At 41.2% G+C, this 23,101-nt stretch overlaps 1 long non-coding RNA gene and 1 pseudogene across 3 annotated transcripts; one reads left to right on the plus strand and one right to left on the minus strand.

The window, feature by feature from the left end:
* Positions 1-753: 753 nt before the first annotated feature.
* On the minus strand, positions 754-11,700 carry LOC135179003 (uncharacterized). Of its 3 annotated transcripts, none has more exons than XR_010303845.1 (2): positions 11,541-11,700; positions 754-2,105 (listed from the first exon to the last, which is right to left on the minus strand). It is a non-coding gene; the product is annotated as an uncharacterized LOC135179003 (long non-coding RNA). The 3 variants fall into 3 exon arrangements; XR_010303843.1 differs by having other exon boundaries at positions 11,535-11,700; XR_010303844.1 differs by having other exon boundaries at positions 11,481-11,700.
* A 6,203-nt stretch (positions 11,701-17,903) lies between these two features.
* Positions 17,904-21,203, plus strand: LOC135179079 (fragile X messenger ribonucleoprotein 1-like; annotated as a pseudogene).
* Positions 21,204-23,101: the final 1,898 nt, after the last annotated feature.

Consider the following 23,101-nt stretch of genomic DNA (forward strand, 5'->3'; position numbering starts at 1 on the left):
TTTTTTTGTTTGTTTTTAAAGCAAAGTGTGTGTTTTCAAAGAATTTGTGGGAAACACAAGTTCATCCTATAAACCAAAACTGGATCTTCCCTCTCCCATTAGAGGTAACACACATCACACTTCTACCAGGTTTTAACTTTCTTTTGTAAGTAAATATCTCCTGCCTATGGGTTTATATAAAGCAATGTTTGCTCATAAAGGGTAGGTGTTTACCTTATCCTACTTATGCAGTAAAGTAGAAAACAAAATGCCCTGAAGTTGTCTCTGAAGCTCCTCATGATGTCTAGCCTGGGGTTTTGCAATCTGTTCTTGTGTTTAATATTTCAGTAAATATCACTTTGTTTCACCTAAAGCAAGACAAATTCCAGCCTCCACTGCAATTGATGGTTGCCAGGGGGTGCGTACAAAACATCAGGTGTGAGAGAGTGCTAAATCATGAGCCTATGGAATTAATGTCAACATGTAACTTCCCAGCAGCTGGAAAATGCCACAATAAGGCTCTGTGCACAGTCTCCTCTCTTAAAGGTTCAGTCTAGTAATGGGACAATATGCTACTGAAGTACTTCCAGATCAAGTATGTAGAGCTATAACTGTGTCATCTTCACCATTAGTCCCCTCAATTTCACACCCAATGCTTCTTGATGCATTTCTGCAGCACACAACCCCCTTCTGACCATCAACACATCTCTGAGAGACAGAACAACTAGAAAAGTGCTGTCATAAATATTACCCTGATTTAACACCACCAAGAGCTGTGACAAACTCTAAGAGCTTTATTGATTTCAATGCTAATCTACACAAGCACAGGGTCTAACATATTGACTTCTGTGGTGACCAAGTATTTCTAATTTCTCCCAGGAGCACTCTAATTTCTAGGACCTGTTCTGTTGGAACTGATCTTCTTAATTCTGATCAATGTCCTGTGATATTTTTAGTTCCCAACTCGCTCCTTCAATATCTCCTACCATATGCATGTGAATGATAACTGCAGGCTGATTTCTAGGAAGAGTCACATCTATCTCTCTGATACATGCTTTCTAAAACCAGTTCCAACAAGTGCAATTTGATCAATGTGTGTTTATGAAAGCTACACTCTATAACCAAGACAACATCTTAAACACAAGACAAAATCCTTGTGTTTTTAGTCTAAGTGTGTTAAACTTTTCTGAGGCTCTCCAGCATTCAAAGCAGATCAGCTATGACATTTGCTTTAATTTTACTAAGTCTATTGCCAACCAGAGACTTCTGGTCAGGCTTGTATCAGACTTTGTCCAAATCTCAAAGACAGAACTTGGAACCTGAGTTTTCCTCCAGAGAAACTTTTAATTGACCTCTCACTCCTTAATAATTTTATAATTATCATTTATATAGAAATACAGTTAACAGGACAGACTCAGCCTATTCCCAGAGATTTCATTAATTTTCAAATTACTTTTTTTCCATAGTCCCTACACAGTCTGAGATCTTCAAATCTCGCTCTGCCCACACTAAGTTGTTCAAAGTCAGTCCAAAGCTTTTTCTCACATGGAATTAACTCCCACCAAACCAGGAAGTTCTTCCACTTTGTTCTGGGTCAGAGAGGATGTACCATAGACGTGGAGGCAAGAGCCTGCTGGTTGTCCAGTTTATGCTTTAGCAGGCTGATCAAAAGGCAGAAGCAATAATTAGTAGTTCAGTTACAATACCACAAACACCTCTCCCTAACTGGTAAAGAAAAGCCTTGTAATTGACAATGGAAATTGTTATACGAGAAACAATTCCAATAGCTACCACTTTTGTTTGATGTCAAGCTCACCTTCCCAATGTCCCAAGGTTGACACCATCAGCCTTCCTTTCTTCAGAAGAATATGGGTGGAAGGGTTAAAGCAAACCAGCACTATCCTGAGGGCTTATCCAGATGCATACAGTGTTGTGGTGGGTCCTTGCTCCTTCCTTGCAGGTTTGAGCAGGCTTAGCTGTGTGTGTTTCCTCCTTTCAGTGTCCAGGCTTGGTCTGCAACCTGTACCAGCATCTTTACAGCATCTGCACACCCACTAGGTTGCTCCTGCCTGAAGAGAAGACTGCAGGAATTGGTACTCATATGCAGCACTGCTGGAAACAACCACCTGCAGGAGAGGACATGGTTATGCACCATGTAAAACTCACCCTTGGTGTAATCCAAAGCCTGTGTCTTTTTGCTAGACAATTGCACCAGTTCTTATTTATTGAATGATGGTGTTCACTACCAGAGTCTCATTTTTTCACTTCATTTGGCCACATGTCCACTGTCTTTTTTAAACCAGTTGTGTTCTATCTGCTCTGTGTTCCTTTCACCTCTACTAGTCAGAAAAACATCTTGAATCTCATTCTCTACCTAGGTCTTCATGGGCTATTTAAAACATTTAAACCAAGTAAACAGAGAGCTGGGAAATAATAGCTTCGTTTTCCATGCCAAAGCAGGAGTGGGCGGAGGTGGGAAGACAATCTCATTCAGAGACACAATAAGAGTGAGCTGATGGGGACCTGTGTGGTCCAGACAAGGGACAGCAGAGTTATTTATTCCTCTGCCAGGTTTAACTCTCTTCTCTTCCACCATACTGCAAGTGTGCACATTGTTTACCCTGGGATGAATAAATTACCAAACTCACAGTATATTACAATTGAAAAGGGAGCACCTAATTGCTGGAAAGCAGATGGCCTTACCCTTTGGAGTATGCCTGACAAGAACAACAAAAATTACTGGCCTGCAGCCATATTCCCACAGGCTGCGATCTTGTCAGATCCCATCAGCCAGGAAGATTTAGATACATTGACTGGTCAGTAATGGAATTTTTCAAGGCCAAAAAAAACCCCCACGTCAAAACACCACCCTTTATTTTTTGTATTTGCATCCCATGAAAGGGAAGAAAAATTTGCTCCCTGCCAATCTCTCTTGTTCATCATACCAGTTTATCCAACTGTGCTGATTGTTACCGTGACTGCAACCTTCCTTCTTCCCTCTTTGTAGCAAATAATTATATTTTTATTGCCAAGCAATTTATTGGCAAAATAAGAAACTATGAGAACCTATTAGAGAGAAACTGGGCTCAAGCTAAAGTGTGGAAATATGCAAACTCTTTTAGTAGGTTTCTCAGGGCTATATTGATATATTAACTTCTTTGAAACCAACATCTCTAAACAAAATAGCTTTAGAATATGCTAGACTTTTTATAGTTGCATTAAATCTTGGCAATGACATTGTATAGTACATCAAATAGCCAAATACTACAGAGGTGAATGATGGCAAATCAAATAATTGAATTTGTAATGGGGAACATAAATGGCTCAAAGTTATAACCACAAAAAAACCTGTCGAAACAGAAAGAGCTGACACAATCTTTTTACAAGAAATTCACTTCAGAAAACAAGATGCTATCAGCATAGGAACACCTTGGATAGGAGGGAGTCAGCAAAATAGCTTTGAACCAAGCAGAGCCATTTCAAAACACTTGGTAATTTATACAACATCTGACATAAAGAAGATTTTCTAACTGCTAAGTGCCTACAGAAAGAGTATTGCAGTTGTAGTTAACATGTATGGATTGAATTCAAAATAAAGCCTATTTCATGGTATAGGTTACTACTTCACAGCATAACAAATGTTCCCATGGAATACACAGCTTACAGCTGACCCTCCTGGCTGCTCTGCATACACATCTGCACATGCTGCGGGAGAGTCTAAACTAATGGGAAAAGTTACATATGCTTCAGATGAGTTTGTGGCATAGCTGTGATCTCCAGAAGGAGAAAGCAGCACATCAAGAGGCAGCCATTATTTCTTTTTGCATCAAGTCTTAAAACTAATTAAGTCCTATGTTTAAGTGCTTCATGCTCCACATCACAAGATCCTAACATACGCAACTCCTTTCTCTTCCCTGTTCTGCATACTTCCACAAAGTCCCTACCTTTGGTGAAAACATCCCTTTCCTTCACACATTACAGGACCTGTCAGCAGAGATGAAGGCTCTGTTATCCAGCAGACCTTTTCCCCTCCTGACTGTGGCACAGATAATTCAGCAATACTATCAGTTTGGTATATCAGGTCAGCATTAGTGGTCCATGAGCTTTCTCCTAAGGCCTCGGGTATGATTAAAGGCAAGGAAGAGGGGAGAGACAGAGATCCTTGCCAGTACTCTTCAAGGGAAGGACTTGTTAATGCTTCTGACTCCTTGAAATTAATCTGACAGGAAGAACTGGAAATAGCCCAGACAGATCTATCCCTGTACAGTCTCAGGAAGCACAGGAACACACCAGAGCCTTCACTGTCAAACAGAGTTTATTTAAACAGGACCACTTGTGTGAAGCAACATTCCTTCAAACTAATAATCCTGCTCAAGTGAAATATTCCCCTTCTGGGGGAAAAAAAATATCTAGATTAATAACAGTGGCAAAATGAAGCCTAAAATGCTTCCAGAAGGTATATCATCTCCAACATAATCTCAGTGACATTTCAGCCCTAATTACGATGTCTCCAGAGAGGTGTTCAGAGTTTCTCCCAAGTCATGGAGAGGGGCATGGAGGTGGCAGCTCTTCTGGTTTCAACCCACCCTCAGCACTGAAACCTCTCCCTGGCTGTCATGAGCCCCTTCCCCAGCATCCAGCACATCCCCTGTCCTATGCCAGATTCTTTTTGTGCCCATGGTCAGCAGAAAGCTGTCCCAACACAGCAATAATGAGAAGCATTTTGTACTTGTGAAATGGGACAACCTTGTGCAGACTGATGATGTGCAAGACAAAGACAGGAAAACAAATGAAAACCAGGGAGAAAAAATAAGTTTTCTGGTTCAGCATCTGCTTCCCCATAGAACACTGTGATATTTACTCTGTATTATTTTCCTGAGGTTGAATCACATACTGCAGTCAACAGTGATGTCCCCTAGGCATCAATGCTGGTCCCGATCCTGTTCAGTATCTTTATTGATGATCTGGACCAGAGGATTGAGTCCATCAGTAAATTTGCAGATGATACCAAGCTGGTCCACTGTGTTGGAGGGTAGGTGAGCCCTGCAGAGGGAGCTTGGCAGGCTGGATGGGTGGACAGAGGCCAATGGGATGAGATTCAGCAAGGCTAAATGCAGGGTTCTACAGTTTGGCCACAGCCACCCCAAGCAGCTCTGCAGGTTGGGGACAAAGTGGCTGGAGAGCAGCCAGGCAGAAAGGGACCTGGAGGTACTGGTAGATAGTAACCGAACATGAGCCAGTAGTGTGTGCAGGAAACCCAGTGGCATCCTGGCTTGGATCAGGAGCAGTGTGGCCAGCAGGGCAATGGAGGTTATTCTTCCCTTGTATTCAGCCACACCTTGAGTATTGCATCCTGGTTTGGGCTCCACAATTCAAGAGAGATGTTGAGGTACTGGAATGTGTTCAGAGAATGGATGGTGAAATGGATGGAGCACAGCCCTGTGAGGAGAGGCTGAGGGAGCTGGGGGTGCTTAGCCTGGAGAAGAGAAGGCTCAGGGGAGACCTCATTGCTGTCTACAACTACCTGAAGGGAATGTGTAGTCAGGTGGGGTTGGTCTCTCCTGCCAGGCAACCAGCAACAGAACAAGAGGATACAGTCTCATGTTGTGCCCAGGGAGGTATAGTCTGGGTATTAGGGGGAAATTCTTCACAGAGAGAATGATTTGCCATTGGAATGGGCTGCCCAGGGAGGTGGTGGAGTCATCGTCCCTGGAGGTGTTCAAGAAAAGCCTGGCTGAGGCACTTAGTGCCATGGTCTACTTGATTGGATAGGGCTGGGTGATCTTGCAGGTCTCTTCCAACCTGGTTGATTCTATAATATAGAAGGGAGTTATGTAGCAAATCAGCAAGGTGAATTAAATGCTGCACTGTAGTAAGCATTCTATCCCTACATATTTGGCAATAAGTAAGCAAAATCTACTATTTAACACTTTCAAAGTGTCTTTGGTCCTCAGAATAATACAATTCATGTTTTAATGTGATCCTCCTTATTATATTTAATAGTTTTTTTCTCTTCCTATTTAAAACATATTAGTACATACAGAGCGTGAAGAGAGTTACACATTTCTAGAGCAATCTTTCTTTTTCTTGTTCTCTGAAGCCAGCTCACCTACATAACTCTCCTTGAATCCAGCTAAGAGGAAGTTCTCTAGTTCTAGCATTAGCTGATAGGTTTTGTAACATTAGATTCCAGCATAGCATCCTGATATGTCAGAAGAGATGACATTAATGGGCCATGATGTCCTTCAAATTCATTTCACAAATATTTTTAATAGCACTGAGGCAATTCTGCTGAACCTTGACTAATAAAATATTTCATTATTTCAGGATGTTACTGGTATTTTATTAGCTATCCAAGTAAATAACTTCAACTTTAAAAATGTTGATCAGGAGCTCTTTCACCTGGTGCTATTTTTTATTCATGTCCACCCAGCATAGTGACTGCTCTTTAAAGAGTACAGGACTAGCCAGAGCCTTTTTTTAAGCACTGGAGCTTGAATTCCAGCAAGTGCTACACACATATTTTAAAGCATCTTTCAAGGGCTCAGTCAGCAGCTCAAGCAATACAAAATTCATCTTCCTTTCTTTCATGAATGTATTTTCTTGGATCTCTTTTCACAGAATCACAGAATTAACCAGGTTGGAATAGACCTGCAAGATCATCCAGTCCAACCTATCACCTAACCCCTCTAATTAACTAAACCATGGCACTAAGTGCCTCAGCCAGCCTCCTCTTAAACACCTCCAGGGATGGTGACTCCACCACCTCCCTGGGCAGCCCATTCCAATGCCAATCACTCTCTCTGTCAAGAGCTTCCTCCTAACATCCAGACTATACCTCCCCTGGCACAACTTGAGACGGTGTCTCCTTGATCTGTTGCTGGTTGCCTGGGAGAAGAGACCAACCCCATCTGGCTACAACCCCCCTTCAGGTAGTTGTAGACAGCAATGATGTCTTGAGCCTCCTCTTCTCCAGGCTGAACACTTTCAGCTCCCTCAGCTGCTCCTCATAGGGCTGTCACCAGCCTTGGTGCCCTTCTCTGGACACATTCAAGCACCTCATCTTGCACACTGGAAGCAGTGCCAGATCCCCCCCTCTAAACAGTGGAACTGGTCAAGCTATGCTCTTCCAACAGCAAAGCCTTGCCAGACCAAATACAAACACCAAGACAGTTGTCATGTCTTTAAGGAAAAAGTGATGAAATTCTGAGTGAGAATCAAGCATTAACTCTTGTTGTTTGTTTGTTTTTGTTTTTTGTTTTTTTTTTTATTTTATTTTAATCAAGGTGCATGACATGGATTGTAGCTTAATTAAAAAGACTCCAGATACTAAAAATTAACGTGGACTTTGATGTGGATATACAACCCTATTTCTAATTTTCAAGTCAACCACTTGATACTGAAGAGCCATTGATGGCATTTACATACAAGTATAAAGGCAGAGTGAAGTCTAGAGAGGAAAACTCAAGACACATTTATCAGATTTATCTTCTCTGTGTTTTTTATACAGAGAAGAGCCATCACAGCCTCACCCACAAGGAGATAACACTGCACTCAAACACATCTAGCAATGTGAACACATCTGGCATCACCTTGTTTCAGGTTGTGTTTTAACTCATCATAAATGCTGGCAGAGACTTCTAATAAGCTGTTTATGCTGAGCACAATACAAATTATTTGTGAGGAAATGATAGTCTGCAAATTCCAGCTAGGTTTCAGACAAATATCTAACATTCCAGAAAATCATGTTTTACTTTGAGTAATGATCAGTTATGGTTGCAAATCATCACAGCATTTCAATCATTCACATCTCTATAATAGCTACTGCAGATTAAAAAGTTCCTTTTTGAGCTCTCTGAATTGCAAGATGGTAAATATTATATATATGTATTAATAAATATTCATTCAAGAGCAATGTATTTAAAAAGCAACGCGTCCGCTCCAGAGAAATATCTAATCTGGTCAGAGAATTCATAAAATAGATTAGATTGGAAAGAATATTAAAAATCAACTAGTTCCAACCCCTCCTGGCATGGGCAGGGACACCTTCCACTAGCTCAGGTTGCTCAAGGCCTCAATCATCTTGGCCTTAATACCTCTGGGTAGGTAATTTTCATTACCTTCCTGGGCAACCTGTTCCAGCACCTCACCACCCTCACTATAAACTCATTCAATGGTCTACTGATTTCCTCTGAGTAATCAGGTTAGCAAAATTTGGTCTTGTGATAAACTTGAAAGAAATCAAATCACACCAAGAGTTGAATTTAAAAAAAAAAAAATGAATCTAGAAAATTAATCTTTAGACTTTTGTGGATTTGAGTAGGATTCTACTTGGGAAAGTTGATAGCACCATAGTGCTTTTACAGGATGCAAAAGACAGTCTCCACCTGGCTTTTGACATATTAACTCTTCTGTCTGAACCTGCACATTTCCCAGCTAAGTCATTCTGCTTCTAATACCTCTTGCTGACCTTTCCAGATCACCTTGCACATAAGGTGACTTTGAGATAAGGGAGGGGGTGAAAAGGTGGTTGGGAGCCCCTCCTGGGCACTCTGGCTTCTGGAAGGAATCTTGTATTTCTGTATTACTTTTAACTTGTATATTACTGTATATAGTTGTAAATATTGGTATATATGCTTGCAAATTGTGCTAAGCTGCAAAAACATAAAGCTTCACTCCTTAATTTCCAGACAGCTGAGTTTAATCTGGGTGGATGTTTATTGGGGGGGGCAACACCCCTAACCACCACAGGAGTTAAATCTGTGCAAGGTGAGCAGATCTGCTTTTGGTTCAATCCTTGTGGAATAGGTCATTGAGAGGGTCACTTTGCTGGTGTGAATCACAGTTATACTCTATGGTGCTCCTCAATCAACATAATGTTCCACGTTTCTGTATCTCTGTCAGTACAAGATTTGTGGAGAAATGGTGTCATGAATCTACATCTAACAGACATGCAGTTACAGCAGGGAGAAGTGTTCTTCTAATGCTGAAGTATTATCTTTGCAGCTTTCTAGGCATATGGAAACTCCATTCACTAGTAAATTCACTATCTTCTAGCATGAGATGAACAGCTGCTCCACACATACAAGTGTTTTAGAACAAGAAGCTCAAGAATGACACAAAACCATGCCTACAGAGGTGAGTGTCATGGAGGGCCCATTGGCACAAAAGAGGCTTATACATGCTTACCTATCAAAGGGACACAAAGGGCCTGGTGCAGTAAAGTTTGGCCTGCCCAGGTTGTGTAACGCAGTTGTGTAAGCCCCCATGCCTAGCTTATGGCCTACCGGGTGCAAGGCCTGTGCTCTTCCCATATTTGGGGGAACCAGGCCTGTGGACCCTGCCTAATATGGTCTGGTTTGGCTAACTGCCATCCTCATTGGCCATTCTTGTGTCCAAAGGGCAATTAATCTTGGCCCACATTGATAAAAGGAGATAGGCAGGTGAACAACCTGCTTTGGCTTCCCTGCTTTCCTTCCCTGCTCTTTGCCTGCTCTCTCTGCTGTGCCCAGCCCTGCTGCTCTTGCACACTGCCTTATTGCTGCCTGCTAAACTCCACTGCTGCCAGTTACCAGGAGCAGACCCTGGATGTCTGCATGCAATGGGCCTGTGTGGCCAACGTGACACCGTGCTGAGACTGCACAGCATCTGCCTCTGCACCTGAAGGTCCTGCATAGAATTCCTGGACATATACACAGATCATCCAGAAGCAGCCAGGAGAACAAGGCCAGAGATTGTCTGCATCCTTTCCCCGGAAGCCAGGAAGATTCAAGCCTCAACATCCAACAAGACAGAGTCCTCTGAAAGTATTTGGGCACTGTCTGGACTGTGGCTAGCCCCTGCAAGGGTAATAATCTGAGAGTAAATGCTTCAATGCCTCTTTGTAATTCTCTACTGCCTTCTGCCATAGAGCAGGAAGAGCTTGGGCCCAGCTACTGGGCAAATGGCATATTTGACTGCAAGTGGCACTGACCGCAGGAATAGCCTCTTCCAGTTCAATTAATGTTTATATATTTCACTGGTTATATTAGACATAGATTATACCCATAGAATGTTTCCATAACCGTGTAAGAACCAAAATATTATTTAAATTAGTGATCAGGGATCGTGAGAGTTCTGAACAGCAACAGTAATAAACAACAGTAAGTTTGAAAAATATCACCTCACATCAATTAATTTCCCCTCTGCAACAGTAAGCCTAAGTACAAGCTGCTGCAGTTAATTGGACTTGTCCAGGGCACAGAAAGATGTACTTCCAAGACTTCAGTCCAGCAAATTGAGTTAATCAACATATTCTTGAAGAATATGCTCAGCAGAAGCAATGTAAGCATCAGAGGTTGAAGCAGCAGAACACAAACATATCGTTGCATAGTTGCTGCTCACAAAAGCCTCAGTGACAACAAAGTAGTAATGGATTATTTGAGATCAGAATCGTGTTGGAAAGGCAGATTTCTCAAAATGGAAGCACAAGAAGCCACGTTACTAAGGTTTTTTTCAGGCAGAAACAAAGAAGAAGGATTATCTCCGTTGTAAGTTCCAGCAGTGAGCCATGCAAATGAAAAGTTCAGCGAAATATTTCCAAGTCAAGGTCATACATTTCTTTCAGAGGACAAAGCAGGATGCTGAAATCCCACGAGTCAGTTGACCACTGAGTGTAAAGGATTTAATAGCTGAACTCTGCTTCAGTGTCACACCTTTCAAAAGGCTATTAACCTTGTTTCACACAATTGTATTTCATCACCAATGCTCGCCATGCCATTTAGCAACTCTGATCATAGCATAAGGACTGACAATGATACAGCATTTTTAAGCATATGCTAACACCAGAGACATTTGTTTTAATAGAGGAATTAGGTCATTTGAAGGAGATTATCTAAACTTATACATTGAAATAACTGATGCTGACAGTTGTCTAAAACAGGCAATGAGTTACCTAAATCCATCTGCAGATTATGTTAAACTAGCAGCCAGTGTTTTAATTTTTCCTGAAGCTTGCTGAGCACTCAGGGTTCCCATCTCCTTAGAAAATGTTTTCACATTTTCATGCTTATTTTCCACTACTATCTTTGGAATATATTAGTCTGAAAGCCGTCTCTGCATATTATTAAATGAAGGACAGGTAAGTAAGATATATTACCTTATTATAGATATAACTCACCAAGTACTTTAATGGTTTGATATTCCTAATCCATATATAAACTAAACAAAGAGGTCAAAACCTGTAGAACAAGTTTATTAACTTGAATTAGAAGAATTAAGCAGGGTAGCATTACAGACAGAATGAAAGGCAATGAAGTCCTTACAAGTTTGTTACACTTACTTAACACAGAAGAATTTCAGTCAAGGAATAAGATGCAGAAGAAAATCCTTTACAGTAATTTAGGCTATCAAATATGAAGTAAAATATTAGCTTTCTAAAAAGCTTTCTGCCATATTAAATAAGCAAACACCACATTCACTCACTTAAGCATACCCTGCAGTCATGATGAAGGGCAGCTTACCTAATGGATTGAAGTAACCCCCTTTCTCCTAGAAATCTCAGTAATGAGGATTACCTGTACCTTCGCTGGGAGAAAGCCTCATCTGCATCAAGAAACCCTTGCCACGAAGAGCTTTTGAATCACAAAGGCAGGCTGCAGCTCAGCAGACATTATGCCAATGAAAAGACAAGGACAGAGAGAGCTACTGGAGCCACCAAAAAGGTAGTAGGTGGGTCTCTGAGGTCCAAACCTCAAAAGGAGCTCAGCCACCAATGAGAAGGCATTAAAAGAGCAAGCACAGCTGATGCTTATTCTCGGTAACCAGCTCCAGCTGAAATCTGTGGCAATAAGCACCTGACTCTTTTACTCTGCCTTGGCATTTTGTTTGAATTACAGGTGCAAAAATGCCTTCAAAAATCGAATCCTAAATTAATAAATACAATCCTCTGTTATTTTAACTGTATGACATTCTACTTCCCTTTAAGATACTTTGCAACAAACTTTCTTCCTTTTCCTTGAGGAGCTCAAACCTCCCAGATTCCCCAAGCACAAAGAATACAGAAGTACTTCTGGGCCCCCTGAAGCTTAAATACACACTGAAACTCCACATAACCCTACCCTGGGAACGTAGTAACCAACTAAGAGTAAGGGAGAATGGTTTTGTGGTTGAAAGGTTTGGAAGGGAAACAAGAAAAACTCTCAAGGTATGCATTGATGTTCTTACAGTGGAATACCTCACATCAGTAGAAGACAATTATTCTGGAGACAAAAACAACCTATTTTCACCTAATTGTTGAGCAAGCTACTTTATGCAGGCACATTGCGAGCATGAGACCAAGACTGGCCACCTGCTGCCTCTATCTCCTAGTTCATGTGGTAAACTCTCAAACTCTGCCATTTGTCTCTGGGTATTCCTATCAAATTGCTCTGCATTTTACATCACTTTGCTCTCTTTGTCAATGAAGTAGTCATACTCTTTCAATATAAACTATCATTTCTCTTGTATGCTTAGCAGCTTCACTGAACCAGCTTTAACATTTCCTACAACCTAGGAGAGCTGCTTGATTCAGGCTCTCTTACAACATTATGAGGAGAGCCTGAAGGATTTGGGGCTGTTCAATCTGGAGAGGAGAAGGCTCCAAGGTGATCTTATTGTGACCTTTCAGTATTTTATGGGGACTACAAGAAAGTTGGGGAGGGACTTTTTAGGTTGTCAGGCAGTGATAGGACCAGGAGGAATGGAACAAAGCTAGAAATGGGTAGATTCAGATTGGATGTTAGAAAGAAGTTCTTCAGCATGAAGGTGCTGAGACCCTGGAACAGGTTGCCCAGGGAGGTAGTGGAAGCCCCATCCCTGGAGGTGTTTAAGGCCAGGCTGGGTGAGGCTCTCACAGCCTGATCTAGTGTGAGGTGTCCCTGCCCATGACAGGGGGGTCAAGCCACACCTTGAGTACTGTGTCCTCTTCTGGGCTCCTCAATTCAAGAGAGATGGTGAGATACTAGAACGTGTCCAGAGAAAGGCAACAAAGCAGGCAAGGGGCCTCGAAGAGGAGGTTCAGGGGTGACCTCAATGCTGTCTATGACTATCTGAACGGACATTGTAGCCAGGTGGAGATCAGTCTCTCCTGCTAGGCAACCAGCAACAGAACGAGGGCATACAATCTCAAGTTGTGCTGGAGGAGGTGTAGGATGGACATTAAGAGGAAGTTCTTCACAGGGAGAGTGATTTGCCATTGGATTGGGCTGCCCAGAGAGGTGGTGGAGTTGCTGTCCCTGGAGGTGTGTGCTAGTTTGAAGCAAGCTGGAATGTTTTGGTAAAAGAACTAGATAATGGGCAGTGAAATGAAAACAATTGTGTCTCTTCGCTCACAGTCATGCTGAGAACTCTGGGAAGAAGAAGTAAAACATTCTCCATTTTGTCACTCACTTTGCTTCTGGGCTTTAACGAAGCTGCATCTCATTAGCCTTGCTGCCACTAACCTTGCTCCCTAACCTCTTGGCTGCACCTCTCTTCTTTCTGAGAACTGGGGTAAGGTTGAGAGGGCAAGGGGAGGTGTTGGGGTGGTTTGAGAGCCCCTCCTAGGGACTCAGGTTTCTGGGAGGGGAGTTGTGCTTCTGTATTGTTTATCCTTTGTATATTTCTGTATATAACTGTATATATTGTAAATAGCTGCTTGTATATTTGCTGCTGTAAAATAAATTGCTTCATTTATATTCCCAGAGGCCGTCAGAGTTAGCTGGGGCAAATACAAAGTGTGGGGGGGTGGGTAAGAGCCCAAACCATCACAAGGTGTTCAAGAAAAGATTGGATGAAGCATTTAGTGTCATGGTCTAGCTGACTGGATAGGGCTGGGTGCTAGGTTGGACTGGATGATCTTGCAGATCTCTTCCCACCTGGTTGACTCTATGATTTTTGTGGTCTCTTACAACCCTGACTGATTATATGATTACATTTAAGATTAGTTGGACCAAAAGCCTTGTTTTAGTTTCATTTTGCTTGCAAAGAAGTGGAATCATAGGGAGAGACTTAGCAGCAAATTATCTTCCAATGCAGCCAATAACAATCTGGGAAAAAACAACAAACAAAAATTCTATAATCCCTTCAGAGTGATATATAGCATCTAAGCAAAGCATGGTTTGGGTCATCATTTAATATACGCTAAACCAGAATATACCTAGATATGTGTTCTGGAGTCTTGGGTGTTTGTTCTTAGATTACTTTGTGATCAGCTTGGTATTTTTGATGCAAATGACTTTTCACCAACATTTACCCTTTCCAGCCTTAAACAAAACAGCAGGACTCATGAGAACAGAAACAAAAACTTTGCAAATGTTAAAGGAATAAAGCATCTGGCATAGACTTTTAACATGCTTGCAAAGAACATATCCCTCTGGACATCACCATTTTGTTGTTGGGGAAAAAAAGTATTAATATGATTAATTCTGATTCTAAGACATTTGACAGATTGTAGACACATTGTTCCAGTATACAGTTGCCTATTATATCATTTAATAAGAGGTGATGCCATGACAACCCAGATTACTTTATCTGTATCCATTTACAGACAACAACCTCCAAGGGAAGGAGGTGCACATTACACAGCATGTTTGCTTTTGTCCAGGTTTAGCAAATCATGACGTCTCACAGCAAGAGAAAATGAATTATAAATACCTTAGTTCTTGTTTACACATCCACAAAGCAAGCCAAAGTTTTCCTTTCCTGTCTTCCAGGAGGCTATGATAGTTTAAGGCTTACTAGATTAATCTAATAAGAGAAATTGGTACACAATCTGAATGAGCAGGGCATTGGTTGTGAAAGAATAATAATGATAAAGTCTGTATCATTCATTGGTTGCTAATAGTTATAAAAAAACAATGTATAAACAATTTGTTCTTAGCTCTTGGGCACTGGATCCCTTTGCTTCTCTCTCTAATCTCCTCCACTAACCCTGGCTGATCAGGTAACAGGTAGGTTCTGCTGGTTGTTTTCTGTCTGGGGAGAGATAAAGTGATGTTGGCCTCTTCTGGGCTTGCTTTGTTTGGGAGAAGATGATTTGATTTCTGTGTTATTTCTCAATTCTATCTAATTGTAAATACCTGTAAATATATATTGTATATATGCCTGTAAATTTAGCTTTGCTGTAAATAGAGCTTTAGCTTACTTCCAATCCTTCTGGGCTGTTAAATTCCAACTGGGGTAGGGAGAGGAAGTTTCCAACCCACCAGAGAGGCTAGAAACCAAAATACTTAGTCCTTTTGGGTCAAAGACTAATAGTATGTAAGATACAACATCTTGGGTTGTTTCAGAGAAGAGTCCAGCTCTATGCATATCTGTGTCCAGCTCTGGGCTCCCCAGTTCAGGAAGGTGAAGTTATTGCTTGAAAGGGTACAACAAAGGGCTAGGGAGGTGATTAGTGGACCAGAACACGTGCCTTGTGATGAAGGACTGAGGAACTTGGTGCTTTTCAGTCTGGAGAAGAGAAGACAAAGGGAAGATATCATAAACACTTATAAATATTTAAAGGGTAGATGTCAGGACAATGAGGCAAATCTTTTTTCACTGGTGCCCAGTGACAGAACAAGAGGTAATGGGTACAAACTTGAGCATAGGAAATTCCATCCAAACATGAGGAGGAACTTCCTTATGTTGAGGGTGGTGGAGTACTGGAGTAGTCTGCCCAGAGAGGTGGTGGAGTCTCCGTCTCTGGAGTCGTTCAAAGCCCATCTGGATGCCATCCTGTGCAACCTGCTCTAGGTGAACCTCCTTTAGCAGAGGGTTGGACTAGATGATCTCCAGAGGTCCCTTCCAACCTCTATCATTCCGTGACTCCATGATTCTGTGTGAATCACAGAAATGGATGGACTGGAGAGGAAAGAGGACAGTTCACAGAGTGTTGATTTGAGCCTGTACTCAAGGTAACAGAGATGTGATGGGCAGGTTTGGCTTCCCCTCAAGCACTACACACTTGACACCCATACCCAGGACACAGGCACACAGCACTGAATTCAGGTGACACATTGCTGCTCTTTGGAGGATGGAATCATACATCTGAAGCACTATACTGTTGTTGGCAGGCAAGCTTCTGACTTTTCCTGAAATGCAAAGGACAAAATACAGGATGAATGTACTGGGTTTTGGAGAAAATCCAGCTGCACTTGGAGCTAGCTACAAATTATTTTATATTCTACCTTTCTAAAACAAAGAAATATTTTTAATTCAGGCACCACAAAAACTTGATACTTGCTTTTCATTCTGAGATGTCAAAGTGCTGCTGTTATTACCATGATAACACTGGTGAAAGACTTCAGTACCTGTGGCTTGAGTTTGTCCACAGTGCTACAGACCACATAGAACCAGAATCGTGTAAATGACTTCATGCACATCAACAGAGGTGTGAATACTGCTCCTGAGAGCATGTGTATGGAAAGGTTGTAAGAGGAAAGATTAAATGACAGCATGGCATGCAGAGCTGCAAAGTTACAAGAGGGGCAGAACACAATATTTTTTTGGTAAGCTCTGCTTTTAATTGGTTCACATGAACAAGTAATACTAACTACTAGCAGATCATTTGCCACATCATAGTCTTTACCTATCTTCCACGAAGATGATCACAGGGCTGGAGAACCTCTCCTATGAGGACATCCTGGAGGCATCCTGGAGAAGAGAAGTCTTCGAAGAGACCTTGGAATGGACTTACAGTATCTGAAGGGGGCTACAGGAGGGCTGGGGAGGGACTATTTATAAGGTCTTGCAATGACAGAATGAGGAGTAATGGGTTTAAAGTGGCAGAGGGGAGATTTAAACTGGATGTTAGGAAGAAGTTCTTTCCAGTGAGGGTGGTGAGACAGAAGTACAGGCTGCCCAGGGAGATTGTGACTGCTCCCTCTCTGGAGGTGTTCAAGGCCAGGCTGGATGAGGTCTTGAGCAGCCTGTTCTAGTGGGAGGTGTCCTTGACTGTGGCAGGGGTTTAGAACTGGATGATCTTTGAGGTTTCTTACAGCCTAAACCATTCTATGATTCCATGGAAATTGTGTCCCAGATGATTCTTCAACATGATTTAAGGACTAAGTAGCACTTTTAGAAAGCCATTTGGAGAAATTTTGCTTTTAAGCTGCTTTAGAATTGCTAAGTCTGTGTGTTTCTGTATGCCAAAGGACTCCAAAACTCCACTTCATAATGCTGGGCAGAAAAGGTAGTTGAAGGCCATCCAGGAATTAGAAGCTCAGTAATCAGCACACAATCAGCAGGTTCAGACTTCATTGCCTTTTAATTAGTGAGAGAACAGGTTTGTGAACAGATATGCCTGGGAAGCAGGAGAAATGGCAGAAACCCATGGAATGAAGCTGCCTGTCTATAATTTAAATAGTGTGAAGGACTAATTTCAGCTGTGTCAAGCTGTTACTATTCCTTTACTTTATACATTAAAATTATAGGTACATGTATTGGGGGGAGTGGGATAAAAAAATAGAAAGCAAATATATTTTGCTTGCATAATTCATAATAAGGTCCTAAATCTGCAATCATTCATGGATGTAAAGATTACTCATCATAGGACTGGGACTAGATTTGGCTAAAATGCTTAAGTATATTTTAATCATTATTTGGGACGAAGAGAATAGTGGGAAAGATAGCTGCTTGAAGGCTCTATTTCAAAGAGAAAAACAGGAATTTTATAATGTTTTTCACTAAAACTGCTATTGAGACATCTATCAAAGTAATTACTGACTTTTATCTTTCCCAAGAGTAACTGCAAGTGCGATTAAGTACAGTAAAATTATGGTTAACTTTGGATCTTACCATATTTCAACAGAAATTGAGAATTAAGTTTTTGCATTTCAGAGGTTCTAGAGGTAGTAATTCCTGTAACCAGAATGTTTATTATTTATAAGTTTTTTCAAGGTAAGAACCAAAAATTGAAATCAGTGGGAAAAAACGAGGCCCCTATGGTAAGCCAGAAAGGTAAGAAAGTGAAAAGCTGTGTTTCCTTCTTGTGAAATAAGCCATTTTTATACTGCTGAAAGCATTACTGATGATAATTTCATTCTTAGTTTTCAATGATTGCCTTACATGTTGTGAAAAAAAAATTGGTCACCATGGGTTGAAGAAGCAACTTGTGAGCATACTCAACGTGCTGCAAAGTTACAATACTGAATTAATGTGTCAAACTAGCATCACTTCTGATAGAATATTCGTGGAAAAAATAATATCTGATTTCAGGTAAAAAAAAAAATCACAGAGTTACAGAATGTCAGGGGCTGGAAGAGACCTTGAAAGCTCATCCAGTCCAACCCCTTTGCCAGAGCAGGATCACCTATACCAGATCACACAGGAATGCATCCAGGAGGGATTTGACTATCTGCAGACAGGGAAACTCCACAACATCCCTGGGCAGCCTGTTCCAGGGTTCTGTCACCCTCACAGGGAAAATAATCCTCCTCATGTTTCCATGGAATTTCCTATGCCTCAGTTTCCACCCATTGCCCCTTGTCCTGTCACTGAGCATGACTGAGCAGAGCCTGGCTCTAGCCTCCTGGCACTCACATTTTACATATTTATAAACACTAATGAGGTCACCTCTCAGGCTCCTCTTCTCCAAGCTAAAGAGTCCCAGCTCCCTCAGGCTAAATCTTTTAGACAGTCGTGTTCAAGAGATCTGAAGGTGGAAAGAGTAAAGAGCTCAGTTCAGTTTTTGAGAATGATCACATTTTAATGCTCAGATGAAATTCCCCTAATGAAGAAAGGAGGAGGTTGGTATCACACCAAGTCTCTGGTGACAACTCAGCTGAAACTATTGGTGCTGACTCTTCTGACTGGAGAAAATCAGGATCATTCCCAGAGGCCAAATCTGCCCAGAACGAGCACAGAGGGTTGGCATTTGGCACCTGTGCTTATTGTGAAGTGTCAGAACTGTACAGCACATGCTGATAGTGGCCATCTGCTACACACATTGATATCCCAGTGAAGGTCGTCGTGGGGAGCAGCCCTGGTTCTCAGCCCTGTGATCTGAGTGACAAAACCAGACTCCTCTTTCCTGCCTCTCCCATGTGTGAGCAGTTTTTATGCTGTAAAACTGGATGAAATTTCTGTTTACTTCCTCTTCTGCTCTGTCTGTGGAATGTTCTGGTCTGTTTACATCAAGCAAGAAAAACAGTGTTTGAGTATGCATTAAGAACAGAAATTTTCTGTACTGTTAAATCCATATTCAGTGCTTTGCTTGGTATCAGTCACGTTAGTGTTGAATGAGATGTTTGTAATAGAAGCAACATTTCACTTTTTTTTTCCTCCCCATTTGTAGAGGGATACTTTAAACCTCTGCAATTATTAGTTTTGATTTCCATTCAGGGCCCTCATCTATCTTTACGCTTAACAGCATTGAATGATGTGATGAAGATGAACCATTTTTAAATTTGATTTCTGTTTCATAATTTCTGTCATTCTACCCTTCCAGCAAAAAATATTGGTTGCTTTAATCTTCTTTTTTTTTTTTTTTTTTTTCTTAACACAACAAGAGGATCAAGGAAAATATGATGGGGGGCTTTTATTATTTAAAAGTATTACTTTTACTTCATCCTATGTTCTGTGACTTTAAATATAACAAAAAGAAAAATGAAGAAATTTGGTGGAGTGAAGTAATAATCATAAATCTCTAATTCTAGGTTAAATGCAAACTTCTGGGTGTGGCTTTGGACATGATTTTACTGTTTTCCCATCTGTGAAAGAGGCTTAATATTGGGTACATAGTATCAAACTTCTAACGTTCAACATCCTGTCTTGTTCAGAAGGAAATATATCAAATGTATAGAGACAAGAATTCATTGCTAGTCAGGTTTGTGTTTAAAGTAGTAATAGTCCTCAATGAAAATAAAAGTCTCATTAATAATCTAAATTAACTCATTGTATGAGAAAATCTTTTCATAGCTGCCACTTCTGGCTGTTCTCACAGTCATGCCCAGGTGACCACCTGGCCCAAGGTCAACAGCATCAGCCTTCCTGCAAGGTAGGGAGTTACAACAAACTGTCACCCCCCCCCAGAGTCATCTCCAGACAGGTATGTCTGATGCAGGTCCCTCTCTCCTCATTATTGGGTTTGCTGGAGCTTCTCTGCTCAGAAGTATCACTTAGGCATGTGTGAATTACAGGGTGAAAGAAAATCTCCCTTATGTGAAGTGGAAGACAAGTTGAGCGCTGGAACAGAGAAAATTAAAGATGTCTTTATCAAGTGAAATAAATAAACCACATATTGTCACAAAGCCTAGAGGTTGCTGTGACCCTGTGGTAAAGCTACTCTAATGAGACATGGCTTTGCATCTTTGTCTAGATACAAGTTAAAAGCAAGCTTTCAGACCCTGACTTTGTGTTTATTCCTTCAGGTCTTCCATTCTCCTGATTCTCTTAATAATCATGAATGTCTGTGGCTGAATTCATATTTAGGACAAGTCGCATCACAATTTCATGAACAGTTTGTTGTACGTGAAGACTTAATGGGTTTGGCCATTGGCACTCATGGTGCTAATATCCAGCAAGCCATAAAGGTCTCTGGAGTGACTGCTATTGATCTGGATGAAGATACTTGCACATTCCATAATCACAAAGAGGATCAAGATGCAGTGAAAAAGGCAAGAACTTACCTTGAATTTGCTGAAGATGTCATACAAGTCCCAAGAAATATAGTAGTAAAAGTAATAGGGAAAAATGGAAAACTGATTCAGGACATCATGCACAAATCTGGTATTGTAAGAGTGAGAATTGAGGCTGAAAATGACAACAATATTCCACAGGAGGAGGGAATGGTACCATTTGTGTTTGTGGGAACCAAGGATAGCATCACGAATGCAACTGTTCTTCTGGATTACCATCTTAATTATTTAAAGGAAGTGGACCAGCTGCATTTGGAAAGATTGCAGATTGATGAACAGTTTCGGCAGATTGGAGCTACTTCTAGGCCACCACCAAATCGTACAGATAAAGAAAAAGGGTACGTGATTGATGATGGTCCAAGACTTGGACGCGGAAGTTGACCTTGCAGAAACAGAGGGCATAGCGGACGTGGTCCTGGCTATGCTTTGGGAACTAATTGTGAAGCATCAAATGCTTCTGAAACAGAATCTGATCACAGAGATGAACTTAGCGATTGGTCAGCGGCCCCAGCAGAAGAGGAGCGAGACAACTACCTTCGTAGAGGTGTTGGGTGAAGGTGTGGAGGTGGAGAAAGAGGGCGCAGGAACAGAAAGACACACACATAAAAATAACTACTTCAGTGTTTCAGGAGGCTCACCTTGGAGAGAAGTCACATCCAGAAAAAAAGAACCTTTACCTTGAATAATAAAAATTGTGTCATCTTTAATTAAGGACTTTCTCCTTACAAAAATGAAGCAAAATATATCTTGCACTTTGCAAGACTGACAAAATAATGATCACCCTATGGCATATTATCAAATAGTCATCACAAGTGTTCCCACCGTGTTAGCGCTGGGGTAAAATGGATTTCTAACAGATTCTTCAATTTAACAGGTCTGATTAATTTAGCAGAATAAGTATTTCATGGCTTTCAGTATCCTTGTAGGAACTTTCTGCTTTTATTAATTGCTGCATTAATTGCTGAATGGAAAAGACTCATTCTCAAATAGGCTCTTTTGCATTATCAAAAATACTCATTACCATTAATTTTCATAGCAAGTGAATTTCAGAAGTTCCCTTTCTGAGAAATGAAATTTTAAATTCCCATGTCTATTTGCTGCTGATGTTCTTGAGGGCATCAATCCAGGAGGGAAATTGAAAAGAGGCTACCGCTGACTTACATTACCAATCTAAGTGAGCAACACGGAATGCATGCTGAATTTTAAGTGCTATCATAGATAATCATTGAATGGTTTGGGTTGGAAGGCACCACAAAAGCTCATCTTGTCCAGCCTCTCTGCAGCCAGCATAGGCATCCTCCACTAGAGCAGGTTGCCTGAAGCCGTGTCCTGCTGCAGAACTTGTTCCTCACATCCAGTCTCAATCTGCTATCCTCTATAACCTAACAGGTTAAAGTTAATCTAGAAGTGATTCTAGAGAGTGCTGTTCAGCTTCTAAATATTAACTCAGTCATCAACAAATGGTTGCTTTCCCCTAGAGCATGAACACAACTTTCAGCTTATTTACCACCACAGAAAATGTGGGTTTGTTAATTTTCAACAGAGACACTAATATATTTCTAGTGTGAACTAAGAACTTAGTATTCCTGGGTGAGGAAGAGCACTTTATCCAATCAAAAGTTAATCTAATTGGTGTCTTGTCATCAACAGCTACTCATGGCTACTTAGCAAAAAAATGCAAGGATACAAAGCCATCAAATATTCTTTTATCCCTTGAAAAGCTACATTTCAGACAACTTCCCCGAGGTACTGGACACAGTTTCTACTGTTTTCAGTGACCCTCAGATGAGGTTTTTTCCTTCATCCAATTGCCAGGCTGGATTCAAACCTATGTTGGCTCTTAATGCTCACAGCGTTCTGGGTATAAAAAACTTCTACTGCTTAATTGCTCATTATGTGAAGAATAAGGTCCTTGTATTGAACATGTTCTCAGCTAGTTTCTTTTGATGAATCCTAGTCATATCTCCTAAAGCTATGCAAAATATTCACATAGATTAAGACTTAACAAGCCACATTTCACTCAAATATTTTAGTGAAGGTGCTGCTTTCTCAATTAGGAAAAAAATAGACAGTTTCTGACTTAAAGAATCATAGAATCATAGAATGGTTTAGGTTGGATGGGACCTCAAAGATCATCCAGTTCCAACTCCCTGCCATAGGCAGGGACACCTCCCACTAGAACAAGTCGCTCAAGGCCTCATCCAACCTGGCCTTTAACACCTCCAAGGGCAATCTGTGCCAGTGTCTCACCACCCTCACTGCAAAGAACTGCTTTGTAACATCCAGTTTAAATCTCCCCTCTGCCAGTTTAAACCCATTACTCCTCTTCCTGTCATTACAAGACCTTGTCAGTAGTCCCTCCCCAGCCCTCCTGTAACCCACTTCAGATGCTGGAAGTCTACTCCAAGGTCTCCTTGAAGACTTCTCTTCTCCAGGCCACAGAGTCCCAACTCGTATAGCCTGTCCTCATAGGAGAGGTGCTCCAGCCCTCTGAGCATCTTCAT

This window comes from Pogoniulus pusillus, chromosome 10 (assembly GCF_015220805.1).
Source record: "Pogoniulus pusillus isolate bPogPus1 chromosome 10, bPogPus1.pri, whole genome shotgun sequence".
Taxonomy (NCBI): domain Eukaryota; kingdom Metazoa; phylum Chordata; class Aves; order Piciformes; family Lybiidae; genus Pogoniulus; species Pogoniulus pusillus.